The 14012-nt window shown below is 34.2% G+C and overlaps 1 long non-coding RNA gene across 2 annotated transcripts; it reads left to right on the top strand.

Moving 5' to 3' along the window:
- Positions 1-364: 364 nt before the first annotated feature.
- On the top strand, positions 365-9216 carry LOC136059687 (uncharacterized). 2 transcript variants are annotated; one of them, XR_010623301.1, is made up of 3 exons: positions 365-455; positions 6921-7005; positions 9197-9216. It is a non-coding gene; the product is annotated as an uncharacterized LOC136059687 (long non-coding RNA). The 2 variants fall into 2 exon arrangements; XR_010623302.1 differs by lacking the exon at positions 365-455 and adding an exon at positions 5696-5754.
- The last annotated feature ends 4796 nt before the right edge of the window (positions 9217-14012 follow it).

Raw genomic sequence — 14012 nt, 5'->3', positions numbered from 1 at the left:
ATTAGAGCTATGGTTTAAGAACTGTTTTCCTTTACCCATGAAATACAGTCTACCCAATTATTATAATCTCTGTGCTTTTTCCTTTAAAAGAAAATACTGACCTTTCCTGTAGTTGACACTAGAAGAGCTTGGCTGCCTGCAGTGGCAGCTCTGCAGCAACTCTCATTCAAAGAATCACAAGTTAGAATTCATTGAAGGAGGAGAAAAGGGAGAGCACAAAATTAACCATGAAAAGCATATATCTGCCCCATGTCTTGACAATGTTGTATTCACAGCATGGTGCAGGAGACCCAGCCACAAATGATGAAAGCCAACCAACAGTAGTTGGTTTGTAATAGGGGTGTTGCCCTCAATCTCTGAGGAAGGAATATGTGTGGTATTACTCACAATCAGTCTCTGGGAGCAGGTATACAATGCTACTCTGGTTCTAAAGAAAAATAAAAACTTCTGCAAAGGTAAGACAAGCTTGAGCAATTTACTTGAATGAACATAAGAATAAGAGGCAGGATTAAATAAGGGAGGAAGGCAGCTAAATGCAGTGTTCAGGAAAGTCTGTTCTTCAGAGATTGCTGATGCTAGAGGAATAAGACAATTCTCCGTGCTTGGAAAAGAAATATGCCTACATACTGATTCCAAATTTCCCCTATTACCAGAAACATCTCTGTCATTAAAAAAAAATTAAAAAAAAAGAGAGGGAAGGGAAGGGAAGGGAAGGGAAGGGAAGGGAAGGGAAGGGAAGGGAAGGGAAGGGAGCAATGCTTACAAATGTCCTTCTTCATTACATTTCTTATAATGTTGTCTATGATCTGCTGGAGACATTTTCTAAATCAAGTTCCTAGAAGAGAAAAACATATGAATATTAATCTTTATTCATCAATTCTCAAATCTTATTCCTTCTAGAACAGAGAATCACTCCATTAGAGGAAAATATCTTTCTGTATTAGACCAACAGACCCTGAATGATCAATTTTTATGCATTTTCTTTTCACACTGTACTTGACTCTTAGCCATAGGAGTATCCTAAGAACGTAAATACAAAAGTCTAATAATGAGAATATTCACAGACTTGATAATATTTTATAAGATATTTCTTGTGTATTTGAATATTTCAGAAAAGTTGGATAAACAAGTACAAAAGGCATGACTGCATGATACAATGCTTCAGAGAAAGAGCCCCTTAAGTTATTGTTTCCCATGTGTTTGTTTTATTTTGCAATAGGTTGGTTCTTTTGTTCATGCTCTGACCACTAAATATCTATGCAGTCACAAACAAAGAAATGAAATAAAATGGTATGAGGAGCAAGAATGAGTAGCAGGATATAGTAGAACATGGTCTTAAGCAAACCCAAATTCCAAAAGTTTTGTTTCATGAATTCTACAAAAAAAAATAATCATGAAACCTAGGAGGCAATTTAAAATATAGAGAATGGTTTCTTCCACTGATATAAATCACTCTAGTTTAAGAGTATCCAATAATTTCAAATAATTTTGCACAAGATATTAAATGAGAGAGCTTATTCTGATATAAAAACTGACAGCTTAATCTGAGATCTTATTCTGAATTCCTACTGAGGAATTCGTACAACACCACTGAACTGAGAGCTTAATCAGTCCTGATAACAGAATCACAGAAAAGGTTGGCTGGAATCTCTGAGTCTATCTGGTCCAACCCCTACCTAAACAAGGACATCCAAAGCAGGACCAGGCCCATGTCCAGGCATAAGAGGACAGTCTCAGAAGAGGAGACTTCACAGCCTCTCTGGGCAGCACAGAAAAGAAGTGCTTCCTGTTGTCAAGACAGAAAACCAATCCAGTCCAGTTACTATGGACTAGAATGTAGAAACATCTAGAAGTTATAACAGACTAAAACCAATTCTCCAACACTTCTTTTTTTTTCTTTTTCTTTTTTTTTAATATGCATTTAGAATCAAAGCTCTCCTTTACCATTTGATGATTATATAAACCAAGAGTAGCTCCATTATTAATTACAGTACAAACTCAAAATAAGGCCCAAGCAGATCTATTTAGTCCACATCTATTTATCTTTTTTTCCTATTTCCCCTAGAATGTAATGCATACTCACGGCATTTATAAAGATTTTGTTTTAAGATTTTCTTTAAAAACAAAAATAACATGATATCTACAGCTACTACTTATTTCATGTCTTCTTTTCAATCTCATACCCTTTAAACCATTTTTCACTATCCTCATTGGTTATGCTGCTTTACTTCAGGGCAGGTTTTTTAATTAAATACTCACAATATTTGCTGTGAAAACATTCCATAATTTCTATGGTGGCTAAAATAAGATCATAGTCATCCAACCTGTACTTTAGTGAAATGTTTAATTATCTCTCTACAAAACAGGCGAAATCATAAAATATACCTTCTAAAGAAGATAACAAGCTTTAATTCAGGATGTTTACAACCAAGGGGAATCATATTAACTGCAGATGTTAATTTACCATAACAAGACAGGTCTACTGCTAACTACTCCTTCTTTTGAAAAGAAAAACATTTGAAATAATTATTTTAACTGCAGGTGTTGGTAGTGGCTCAGCAGGAATGAAAGTATCATTTAAAACCCATCCTGTCTTTCATCTCTGTTTACAACCACAGCTTTATTCATTCTAACAATAGACAAAACATGACTAAAAGCAGCTTGTTTACCTGCTTGTCAACAGCAGAAAGGCATCACTTTGGGGCCACACTGCTGCAGTATGTTTGCTGTTCTGACTCAAAAGCCTTTCAATTATTCTGATTGAAATGGCCATAGCCAAAACCTATGGGCATAGAAAAACATATTTTCCCTTTCCTAGCTCTTTATATTATCTACTCATTTATGCTATGCTCTGAAAATAAAACTTACTGATTTTAGTTCATTTTTATTCTGGGACATCAGTTTGGATTCTGATTAGTATTAAAAGATTCTCAGTAAATCTAAATTCAAACTGTTACAAACTTTGGGAAATGTACTTTCAATAGTAGTTGCCTGACTTCATCTTCCCAAGAATACTGATGATTTCTTAATGTATAAAGACTTACAAATGTCTTTTATAATATAGCTCCTTAAAACCTCTCCTGATTAGTGGAATAAATATGAAAAACATTGAGATTAAAAGCAAATTTTCTTTATCGGATAACTCTTGATCATGACAGTGTTCTGAAAATCATGCTGTTATGTGCATATCCCTCCAGAGAATGCAATTCATCTGAGTATACTATAAACCACACTAAAAAGTGGTCACTGTGTGACAAATTGAAATGAACAACTGCAATGCAAGAACCATCAAACTTTTTCCTGACCACAATTTACAGCAAAATTTCTAGCAAACTGAGGCAATTCTGCATGAACTAGAAGATAAAAGCTTAAATCAAATGATACCAATTGATCATAGAATTGTTAAATTCTGACCTCCAATAACACATTATTTACCATCCACTAGAAACAAAAGTAGAAATGTATAAGTTTATGCTAAATATTTTATTGAAAACTGGCCAAAGTATTACATGTGAAAAGATTTAAATTGATAAGCAGGGTGAGAGGGGATAATAGTTGGTTGCTCACTGATAATCACACACACAAACGCACAGTTCAGTTAAAGAAATACCTTGGAGGATTTCTCCCATATACCTTCTTTCTTTTTCTTTGCATACCTCCACATTTTGGTTTGACCTCCTTCTAGTCTCTTTAAATTCAAAGAAAAAAATATGGTAGATCAGAATGGTATGCTGTCTGTAGCTCTGAGAACCCCTAAAATTATTTGTATTCCTCATCCTTCAGTGCCAGATCTGCAAATAAGTCTACGGCAAATATATATATATCCATAGTCACATAGTATTTTAAAGTATTTTTCTCATGGTTTATAAATGTCTATAGGCACTGTCTAAAGTCTGAGGACTTCAAGTGTTTGGTAAAATTTATGATTAACTTTATTTGACTGTTAATAGATGTGAAATGAATTTGCTTCAGACCTGTAACCATTCAAATATCTTGCACGTCCACTTGGACTTTAGAAGGTGAAGAGCACAATATGAACTTTAATAAGAAAGTACGTAAATAATGGAATTTCATTTCTCCAACAATTGAATTAGAAATAATGCAATGGTACATTAATTATTCTTTGCAGGTATCTAAATCTTTTTTTTTTAATTTATTATTCAAGTTAACCCAAAGCCAGCATTTAAGATCAAGCCATGCCTTTACTATTTCACATCTCATAATTAATGATTTAAAGTTGATATAAAATTTGTTATAAAGTTGATAATTTAGATCAATTATATAAAAATTGAACTTAGCATGAAAATGCCAAAATAGAACAAATCTAGAGTTTATTCTTTCACAGATATATTGGTCTACAGCAAGGACAGTACTAACAGTATGAAGATGTTAGTAAACACAGGAGATATGATCTGGCAAACAAAAGTGGTAAGAAATTGTATTAGTGAGAATTTTTCTTGTTACTAAAAAGAATTGCAATCATTCTTTTCAAAAGGAAATACAAACCCAGCACAATACCTGTCCCAGTCTCTTTGCATTTTACACTGCTTAAAGGTTGGTTTTGACCTTTGTCTCTTCTACGCTATGTGTCTGTTCTTTATTAAGAAATACCTGGAAACAAAAGTAATTTCTAACTCAGGCTGAACAAAATTTACTTTAAATTGAATACTCTACATTGGGTATGCTTTTGGATAACTGTTTTCACAGCTTATTGAAGTGCCTGGATAAGAAATTAATCAGTTACTAATGGTGCTATGGTAGCTGAATCAATGATTTTGCTTGCTTTTCAGGATGTCAACTTTAAACTGCTGTAACCTGCAGCCTTTGTGGAACCTTTTATTATACTTTTATTCATCATTATTGAAAAACAGGGACATTTCCGCACTGTTTTCACATAGTTTAGGACATTCATCCCCCTTCAGTAGTCCTGAATGTATCATTCTGTTTGCCTAATTCAACTCTTTGATCACTTTGGGGAAAAGTGGAATAATACAGTAATCAGAATCTCTGCTACCTCCTGCTAGCCTGGATGCATTCCTAAACAGCTCCCATTATGGACCTCAATCATATTTTGCATCCCCAGTGATGATTGCCTAGTCTCAACAGGTGGACACATCTGTTCTGCTCTACCAAACTCAACTTACGGTGACTGTGTTTTGAAATATTTGCATACTTTATTCCAAATACTGTGTGCATCTGTTCATATCCAATATACTTTGTAATTATAGTTTAGTTAAATAAAAAGAGATACTTGTATATTTTTCAGTAGTTGTAAAAATATACTTTTATAATATTTTAAGAGATCTAAATTTCCTGACCATCAGTTTTCTTATAGCCACCAAGAAATTATCCTATGTATTCTAATTTTTTCTAAAATAATAGAAGCATATAGCATGCAGAGAAACATGGTTTGATAAAAAGAATGTATAAGATTACCTAATTAAATATTGAGAGTATGAAGAGTAATTTGGAGGGTACCTATCTAGGTCTCCAGTGAAAATAGACATTTTTCTTGGAATGTTTGGAGAAAGAGATTTGCATTTTTTTGTTGTTGTTGTTCGGAGATAACTTAATATTAGAGCAGTAATTTGTTAATTCCATATTTCTTTCCAGATATTTTAAAATTCTTTCCAGATTTTTTCTCTTCTGAGAAGAGTGAAAAGTCTGTGAAAACTCAAATCTGTGGGTTTTATCAGGTTGCTATCTCAAGTTTATTAAGAGCATTATTCTGATTCACTAAGACAGCTCGTATAGGTCAATTATTACTTTGGAGATGGGTAGAATTAAATCTACAGAAGAATTTAAGTGTGTGTTATACCAACCTGTCATTTTGTGTGCACTGATAAAGAACTGAGGACCTAAGAAATATCACTCTTACTCTTCCTCTACTCTGGAGGCACTTAAAATCTCATGGCACTTAAGACTTCAGCAACAGAATACTGTATTTGCCCAAGAGTGTCCTCGTTTTCTCAAGGCTGGGTGTCTTCTATTTAAATTCTACTCAACTCAGCAAAGTAAACATTTCTCTACTTATCTTATTAAGAGAGCCTCATCTAAAGAAAGTCTAGCAGACTGTATCTGGCATAAAATACCCTGTATTTTAGAGAGCTCATTCCTTTTAATCCAAAATTCAGAAGATATATCCAAAATAATTTTCCAGACTCTTCAGAGATAGTCAATTTCTCTTATTGAAGCATTGTATGAAATAATACTAATAACACAACCACAATATAACCACCTAACTATGTGTATAGAATAGTTACATAACTGTAACATTATCTATAATAGATAAATGTTTTGCAATTAAGGAAAATAGCAAGCATGAATCAATCTGGCTCTTTACGCCAGATTCAACAACACTTTCGTGGAAAGGACCTTAAGTGGTGGATTTCAGAGTTCAAAGGAGAAAGCTTGAAATTTCTTTAAATCTAGAAAGAAGCAAGATGTACAGGACTGCTCACTCTGCAGCCATTTCATAATGACTGATTTCAGTATGCTGTCTTTTCTGCTAGGCAACACATCAAGTTATATATCTTTGAGATATCAGTGAGTCAGATACCTCACTGAGGTAGCTGTGTCTTACGGAAAGATTAACAAGGAGGTCTTGCAGTTCTATTGTCAAGAGTCATTTTCAATCAGTTTCTTAATTACTAAGTTTTCTAATAAAATACTTAAGCATATTTTTATCTTTGAAGCGCGTCACATAAATCACATATACCCCCAGCTTTAAAGAATTATCTCCTTATTAAAAGTTGGTGTTAGAAAATAATTTAATTTTTAACAGGATCAGATCCTTCTTATATAGCTGAGGTCCAATTTTACTTCCAAATCTGAACTACTGAATGCTTACACATATAAATTCAAATAATACTGAACTTAAATGCAGATTTATTCAAGCATTAATTTTTTCCATTCCTCAGTGCCACATGAATTACACTTGGAACAATTCTCAAGGGCCTCTCAACCTAACTTGAAAATCAAACTATCTGGAAAACAGCATGTCAGGTAAGACCAAGAACTAACCTATCAAGGACATTATCAATGGGTTTTATGGTGCAATAGAGAAATTGTGAGCAGTCTCCCAAATTCTGAATACAGATCTGAAGCAGAATTCCAGGTAATTTTTTAGAGAGAAAAATGTGAAGGCCACCTTTTCACAGATTTCAGAATGTCTGGGTTTTGTTTGTTTGTTTGTTTGTTTTGGGGAGGGTATTGCCAAAATCATGATGTTTCCCCAGAAAGTTTTGGCATTCAGAATACTTCAGTCTTCAAAATTTGAAGCCTATTTGGGAGGACATTAGATCTCAAACAGAAGGGAATAACCTCAGATCAGCAGAAACCTAAAGTGGCCCATTGTGCTGTATCTTTTCTATCTTTGCTGCCTCAGAATCTGGGAAACTGTTTGCTAATTTAATTTGTTGTGATTAATACATTGTTCCAGTGTTTCCTGCTGCTATAGTCTGCAGGAGAATTTAGTTATAATGATGACTAAACTCAACAGCAAATTTTAACAACAGGAATTATAGCACCATTATGCAGAAATGGCTAGTAAATTATGCAATTGTATCTATAACAATATAAATCTCAAATATATTAAATCTCTTTTTGTCTCTTTGAAGCTGCTAGCCTGGGTGCCAGCCAAAAATGTAAAACTGACAAAATAAATTCTTTTTTATTTATTTTTTTTATATATATACATATACATATATATATATATGTATATATATATATTCCTATGAATTCTTCAGAAAACTGTTTTAGCTGTTTGGTCTGTATTAGCTACTGATGGAAAATTTGTGTTTGCTTACAAAATTATATGCGCATAGGAGGTTATAAGTAACATGAAATGTGACTCAAATATCTTAGAAATGCACTGATAAGCATAGATTCCAAAGTAATTTATAAATGCATAAAAATTTCAAGTTAGCTAATCTGTGGACATTTACAAAATGAGTAAAAGAAGTAGTAAATGCTTATCAGGCATTTACTGAATGACACACTGAAAGGTACAAATAACTGTATTTTTGCTCTAATAAACTTTTGCTAGGAATTCACATTACTGAAAAGGGTAGGAAAAGAGCTTATGACTACAATTTAAGATCACTGAAAATACTTCATAGTGTTCTAAATAATTTGCCAAGCAATGACAAATGCTGCAAGTAACAGGAGACAAATTACAAAAGCTTTTACAGCCTTTCACATGCAGACCAACTAAGACTTGAACTCCCTTCTCTCCACTTCCCCTAATCCCCTGATCCTAAACTATTCAACACTTTCTAATCTCCACAGGTTAATTCATTGGATTTTTTTTCCAACCTCAAGTTCCCTCTTTTGCCCTAATCCACTTTTAATGCCTACACTCCTTTAATATTTCTACTATGGGTAGTTAGTAGAGTATGCAGCACTTTTTAGTAGGCTCAAAGTGGTAGATGTTAGAAAGTTAAACTCCATGTGATTCTCTGACTGCCATCCTCAAAATGCACTACATGTCCCAAAAAAATGAAAGAATGCTTTTGGGAAAAAGAATAGCCAACTTCTTTCCACCAGATCCAACGTGTCATCTTTTTTCCTTCTTCTACCTCATGTTTTATCACGACTCTGAGACTTCTCAATCCTCCAGAGCCCTCACCACTGAACTGTTTGGAAACCACCAACTGCCTATGATCCCATCACAGTATTCCTACTGCAGGCATGCCTTCCAGGACACCAGCAACATCACCTTCCAGAACAAACATTTAATCCTGCATTGTATCTAATATATCTAACTGCAGTGAAGACAAGCTCTCTTATTTTCAAAACAGAACAGAATTAAATGGGTATAACCACAGACTAAATACCACAACCTTCATTCTGCCCTTCCAAGAGTCTCAGATTTCCATGTACGTTCAATCACCTTCTGCATGTGACTTGAGTGTTCTATGGCCTCCTCCTCCCAACCACTTTTTACTAGTTTCTGTTAGTACAGTAAAAAGTGTACATGGAAAGGCAAAAAGAAGACAACCAAATAAAGTACGTTGTTTGTAGGAGAGGAAACTTCTGACAGAAATATGTAATGTTGAAAAAAAATGTATAAAGAATAGTTAAGTTATAAGAATAAAGATAGATTAATTATCTTGTTTTTATCGGTCTGTGATATATGTAGAGGCTACTCAAACTAAACTTATAAACAAAATATGTTGTGTGTTTTTAATTTCAGCTGTGTTTCATCTGGCTTTCCAATGTAGCGATCAAGGTAGGTTGTTAATTTCAGATCATTTCTGTGGTGGCACTTTTGACAAAATGTCCTTGTCCTTGTGCTTGAGAGACAACAACAAGGAACAACAGTTCCCTAGATAACTGAAATTTAAACTTCTGAACCTACTTTTTAAAAAATGTATGTGTTCAGTTTTGGGGAGAAAAGCAGCTGATTTCATTTCCTTACTACGTCACAAAATATTATCTCCAAGAACTCATTATGGGCATATGTCTACATCCAAAACAAAACAAAAAAAACATTTTCTTACAGAAATGCCATGCTTCTAAAGTCTCCTGCAGAGACAATTATAAAGTAGGTTAACAATTTATTATAACAACTCTAATTTAGATTATAATTACAATTTATTATGAAAATTATAGAAATGAAAAATATTCTTCAAATTCATAAAAATACAAAGATACCACTGCTTGAATTAGATCATTCAGTAGCAGAAAGCCTTAGACAAGCCATAGCTCTGTGTTTTAACTCACTGGAAATGAGTAGGGTTTGGCAACAGCTATATGAACCATAACATTCCCATCTCAAGAAATTTCATTTTAATCTGTATGCAGAGTGTACTCGACACTTTATAGCCTACCTTTGACTATTAAGACTTGTTTTGTGTTCCAGAGAGTTTCTACTTTCACTTAAAAGATTTGAGGAATAAAGTGAGTGTAGAGAATACAGGATAATGAAAACTAAGTTTTATACAGTTAACAACAGGGTTTACGATATGAATTCTGAATAATGTTTATTACAAATTTGGAAGGTGTATTAGGAAAGAAAATTCAAAATGAAAATAACTGCTAGTACAACTGGGCATATGTTGAATTCAAATTGAAACTTCTCTGAGGTCTTGATTAGATCAGAGACTTATTAAAACTGTAATCCAGTGTTTTTCTTAACTGCTGCTGGATAATTGTTCTTTTTTGCAAAGAGGAGGTCATGTAATTATTGTACATGTCTTTTCATTGCTCCTTTGAGACTTCCTGGATATGAATAAATTAGCATTATTTAATATTTTTCATCATTGACACACTTCTGAGGAATCAAATAATCTTTTCACTCATTTCAAAAGCTGAATTTTTTCTTTGTCTGTATCTGCTTTCTTTAAACTACAAAAATGTACATTCATACTACATTATTTATCTATTTTAATATTTTAAACGGGAAAATAAATACATTTCCTGAACAAAAAAATAAAAAAATAAAAGAGTCTCATTTCTTTCATGAATCTAGTACTTCCTGAAAACCTCTTACGAATAACCTATAGACAGGAGAATAAAATAATACAAAAGACTCAACAATTTTTTGACTGTTGAAAAGCAAAGAAGACAATTAGCAGGGAAGGGCAAGATCAAAATCTGCAAATATTTTCAAGGCTTACAAAATGAATGAAGATAAGGAATTAATTTATAAAGTGGCAAAGAATAATTCACACCACTGAGGAATCATTGGATGAAGTTCAATGATCACTCATAAGGCCAGATTAAGTGATAATCATAATACCCTTCTGTCCTTTACACTCTATATCTCACTATCCAAAGATGGCAATTCAATGACAAATTATTTTAATATCCTTAACATTAGAACTCTGGATGTGCTTTCAGTGATCCCTAGCCCTCCTCCTTACCTCCATCCTTCCCCCTTCTTCATGGAGAAAACAGTGTAGTACATACTTCTGTATATTTCTAAGTCAACACTGCCAATAACATAGAATTCAATTATGTCCTAAGAAAAAGAAAAAAAAAGTGCAATTCTCACTCATACCAGAGAAGTTTTCTTATGCAACATGTACCTCATCATATCTATGCAGTTTTTAAAGGCTGACATAATTTTTCAATCTGTTCTGAGATCCCATCAGATTTCTGTACCAACAAAAAGTGCATTTGGACATACTTTACCTACAGTAGTACCCTTACGTTTTTAAAAAATTATAACCTTGTTATTACTAATTAAAAACAAATGTCCACAATAACATTGTAAACCTCAACTTCTAAGCATTTAAATTTCAATCTTCTGCAATCTTTTCAGTTTCTACTTCTTCCTTAAATTTAAGCTAAAAGTAGTTAAATGACACAATTTCACCAATACAGAACTAAGAAGTCAAAAGAAGTTTAGATTACAAGGTTAGAGAGTATGATGTATGAGATAATTCTAGAGGATGCAAAGGTCAAACCAGATCATAGAAATCTAGAATCTTAGAGTGGTTTAAGCTGGAAGGGACCGATAAAGTCACCTAATTCCAGCTCCCTGGCTACGAAGGGGTTTTCAACCAGCAGATCAGGCTGCCTAGGGCCCCATCCAACCTGGCCTTAATTACCTCCATGGATGGGGCATCCACAGCTTCTCTGGGCAACCCATTCCAGCGCCTTGACACACTCTGAGTAAAGAATTTCTTTTTAACATCTAACTTAAAGTTCCCCTCTTTTAGTTCATCAGACCATATAAACAGTCGTTCTCTCTCTTGCTTATAAGCTCTCCTCAAGTACTGGAAGACTGCAATGAGTGTGAAAGACAGCTTTCTGAAACCTTCTTTATTTTTTCCCTGGGCTCAAAGACTTTGTGGGGCCTTTTAGGTGATAAGACTTTAACTGATGGCTGCTAATTATCTAGGGGGCGAGTAGTGGGTGTTACTGTGCCACAGTTCTTCCTACGACTGCAAAGACGAGCAGAAGCGGGACAAGCAGTCTTTTTCGGGGTGTGGCTTGAAGGAGCAGACCATTGCAAAAGGCAGTAATGCCTGGGCATGGCAACAAAGGCACCATTTCTTGCTGGCTTATCTGTTGTACCAGGTGTGTTACACTGAGAAAAGAAGAAAAAAAAAAAACAAACTGAGAAGTGGGGGATAAAAGGCTCCCACTAAACTAACTATCTGGGAGAAAAACTCCTTGAGAAAAGAAACCACTTTGGGAGAGGAATTCCCTAAGAAAAAATAACCTCTTAGGAAAAAAAAACCCTGGGGCCTGTTTGCTGCAAAGCTTCCTGGCTTCCTCCCATCTCCTTTTTCAAAATATTTAAGTGCCAAAAATTCAAGTACATGTTTGCTGAGATTTATATATATATATACACACATGCAATATATATGTTTGTATGTAACTGGATACTGTTGATATTATATCTTAATATTATAAATATCTTTATAAATTTAGCCCTCAAAATATGTGTTTTTCACTGTGTAAAGAACTGAGCCCCTCTGGATAGTTTTGAGGTAAAATAAAGTGAAAATCAAATTGATAAGTGCATACATGTAATACGACACTTTTGTTTTGAGGAAGTGATAATAGAGTAGAATTGCATAAATAATAGCTGTGCTTGAATAATTATTTTTGAGTTATAGATGTAACAGTGACAGTTAAGTAAGAAAGAAAAGGTTGCTCTTATGTACATATAATACTTCACAATACCTTCAAAAAACAGTCTAATTCAACACTTAGTTTGTTAAAAGAGAAGACAGACAGTCTGAAAGGGACGAAAAGGAACTCCAATAAAAAATGCAACTCTGCAGTCTAACACTCAGATGTATTTTCTTCATCCTGAGAAGTACTGATGCAACAGAAAATGCTCCTGTCCATTTCGGAGTGTTTTGGACCTTTGTCATTTCGTTATCATCCAAAGTCCAAGGGACTTGATCGTTTTACCTTTGGTTTATATATGAAGCAGAGGAAATATTTAGTCAGCTACATACCAATGAACACATTTTCAGCAGGATAATCTCATGTATAAAGATGCTTTCTAAAGGCTTGTTTTCAAGCCTGTCAATGTTTTGTAAACAACCATCTCTACACGCTACAGTTTCTTCCTAGCTTGCTTCTTTGTCTGCATTTGCCCTTTCTTGTACTGTCCCTACCAACTGCTGCTACCCTTTCCCCCTTGAAAAAAAAAAAAAAAGAGTTAATGGATAAATTTTAGCCCGGAGAAATTGTATGTGCTTCCTTTGGGTAACCTGCAATGCAGTAGGATGCACTGCAGCCAGTATATGCTCTGCTAGAACAGACTGTTTAATTCTGTTCCACTACTTCATGTACCTCTGCCCACAACAGGGAGGAAAATCTGCTAGGAGGGAGCTAGTTTGATGTCTTGGTTTTACACGGCTGCTTGTAAAAGTCTGTCTCTTTATCAGTAAGTGATAAAGCAAGCATTCTTTAAGGTTACAAGGGGCTTTGCATAGTGGGATATAGTATTTTATCTTGTAAATTCAGTCTTCTATAAGATGTCAGTCTTTAAAAAACTGCTCATTTACTGTCATAACGTTATGTTACTTTGAGTTTAAATCTATTTAGACACCAAGAACTATACTTCTAGCTGGAAACAAAATTGTTCCAATTTGACCAGCACACATACATCCACTTAAGATCAGCAATCAGGTTTCTTTCAGCTACAGCCTCTAAAAGATCTTATCCATGTTCCATGTTCTAATTTCAGACAGAGTGCAGATATCAGGATAATTTGGGGTTTTCTTAAAACACAGTTGGGAATGACATAGACCTTTACAAAATAATATTGTACTCAGAGAGCTTGTTCAGAAAGAGAAAGGCTAGGCTCATTGCTTCCTTGAGCCCTTGGGAAAAGGGATCATTTGTGATTGTTTCAACCACATTTCTCACCTTCCACAGAAAGGCTGAATTTCTAGGCAACAGATTTTTCCTTTGTGACAACATGGACAGTCCCATACCCCTTGTTACAGAAGCTGTGCCAAAAAAAAAAAAAAACAGATAAAAACTATATGTATCATGGAAATGAAAAAAATAAGAGGAAGACAGAATGCATGTTTCTG

Source organism: Cyrtonyx montezumae, unplaced genomic scaffold, assembly GCF_038088225.1.
Source record: "Cyrtonyx montezumae isolate F1298 unplaced genomic scaffold, pur_monq_1.0 scaffold_10, whole genome shotgun sequence".
NCBI classification, from domain to species: Eukaryota; Metazoa; Chordata; class Aves; order Galliformes; family Odontophoridae; genus Cyrtonyx; species Cyrtonyx montezumae.
The sequence above is the reverse complement of the archived record's forward strand: the minus strand, read 5'-3'. Positions and strand labels throughout refer to the sequence as shown.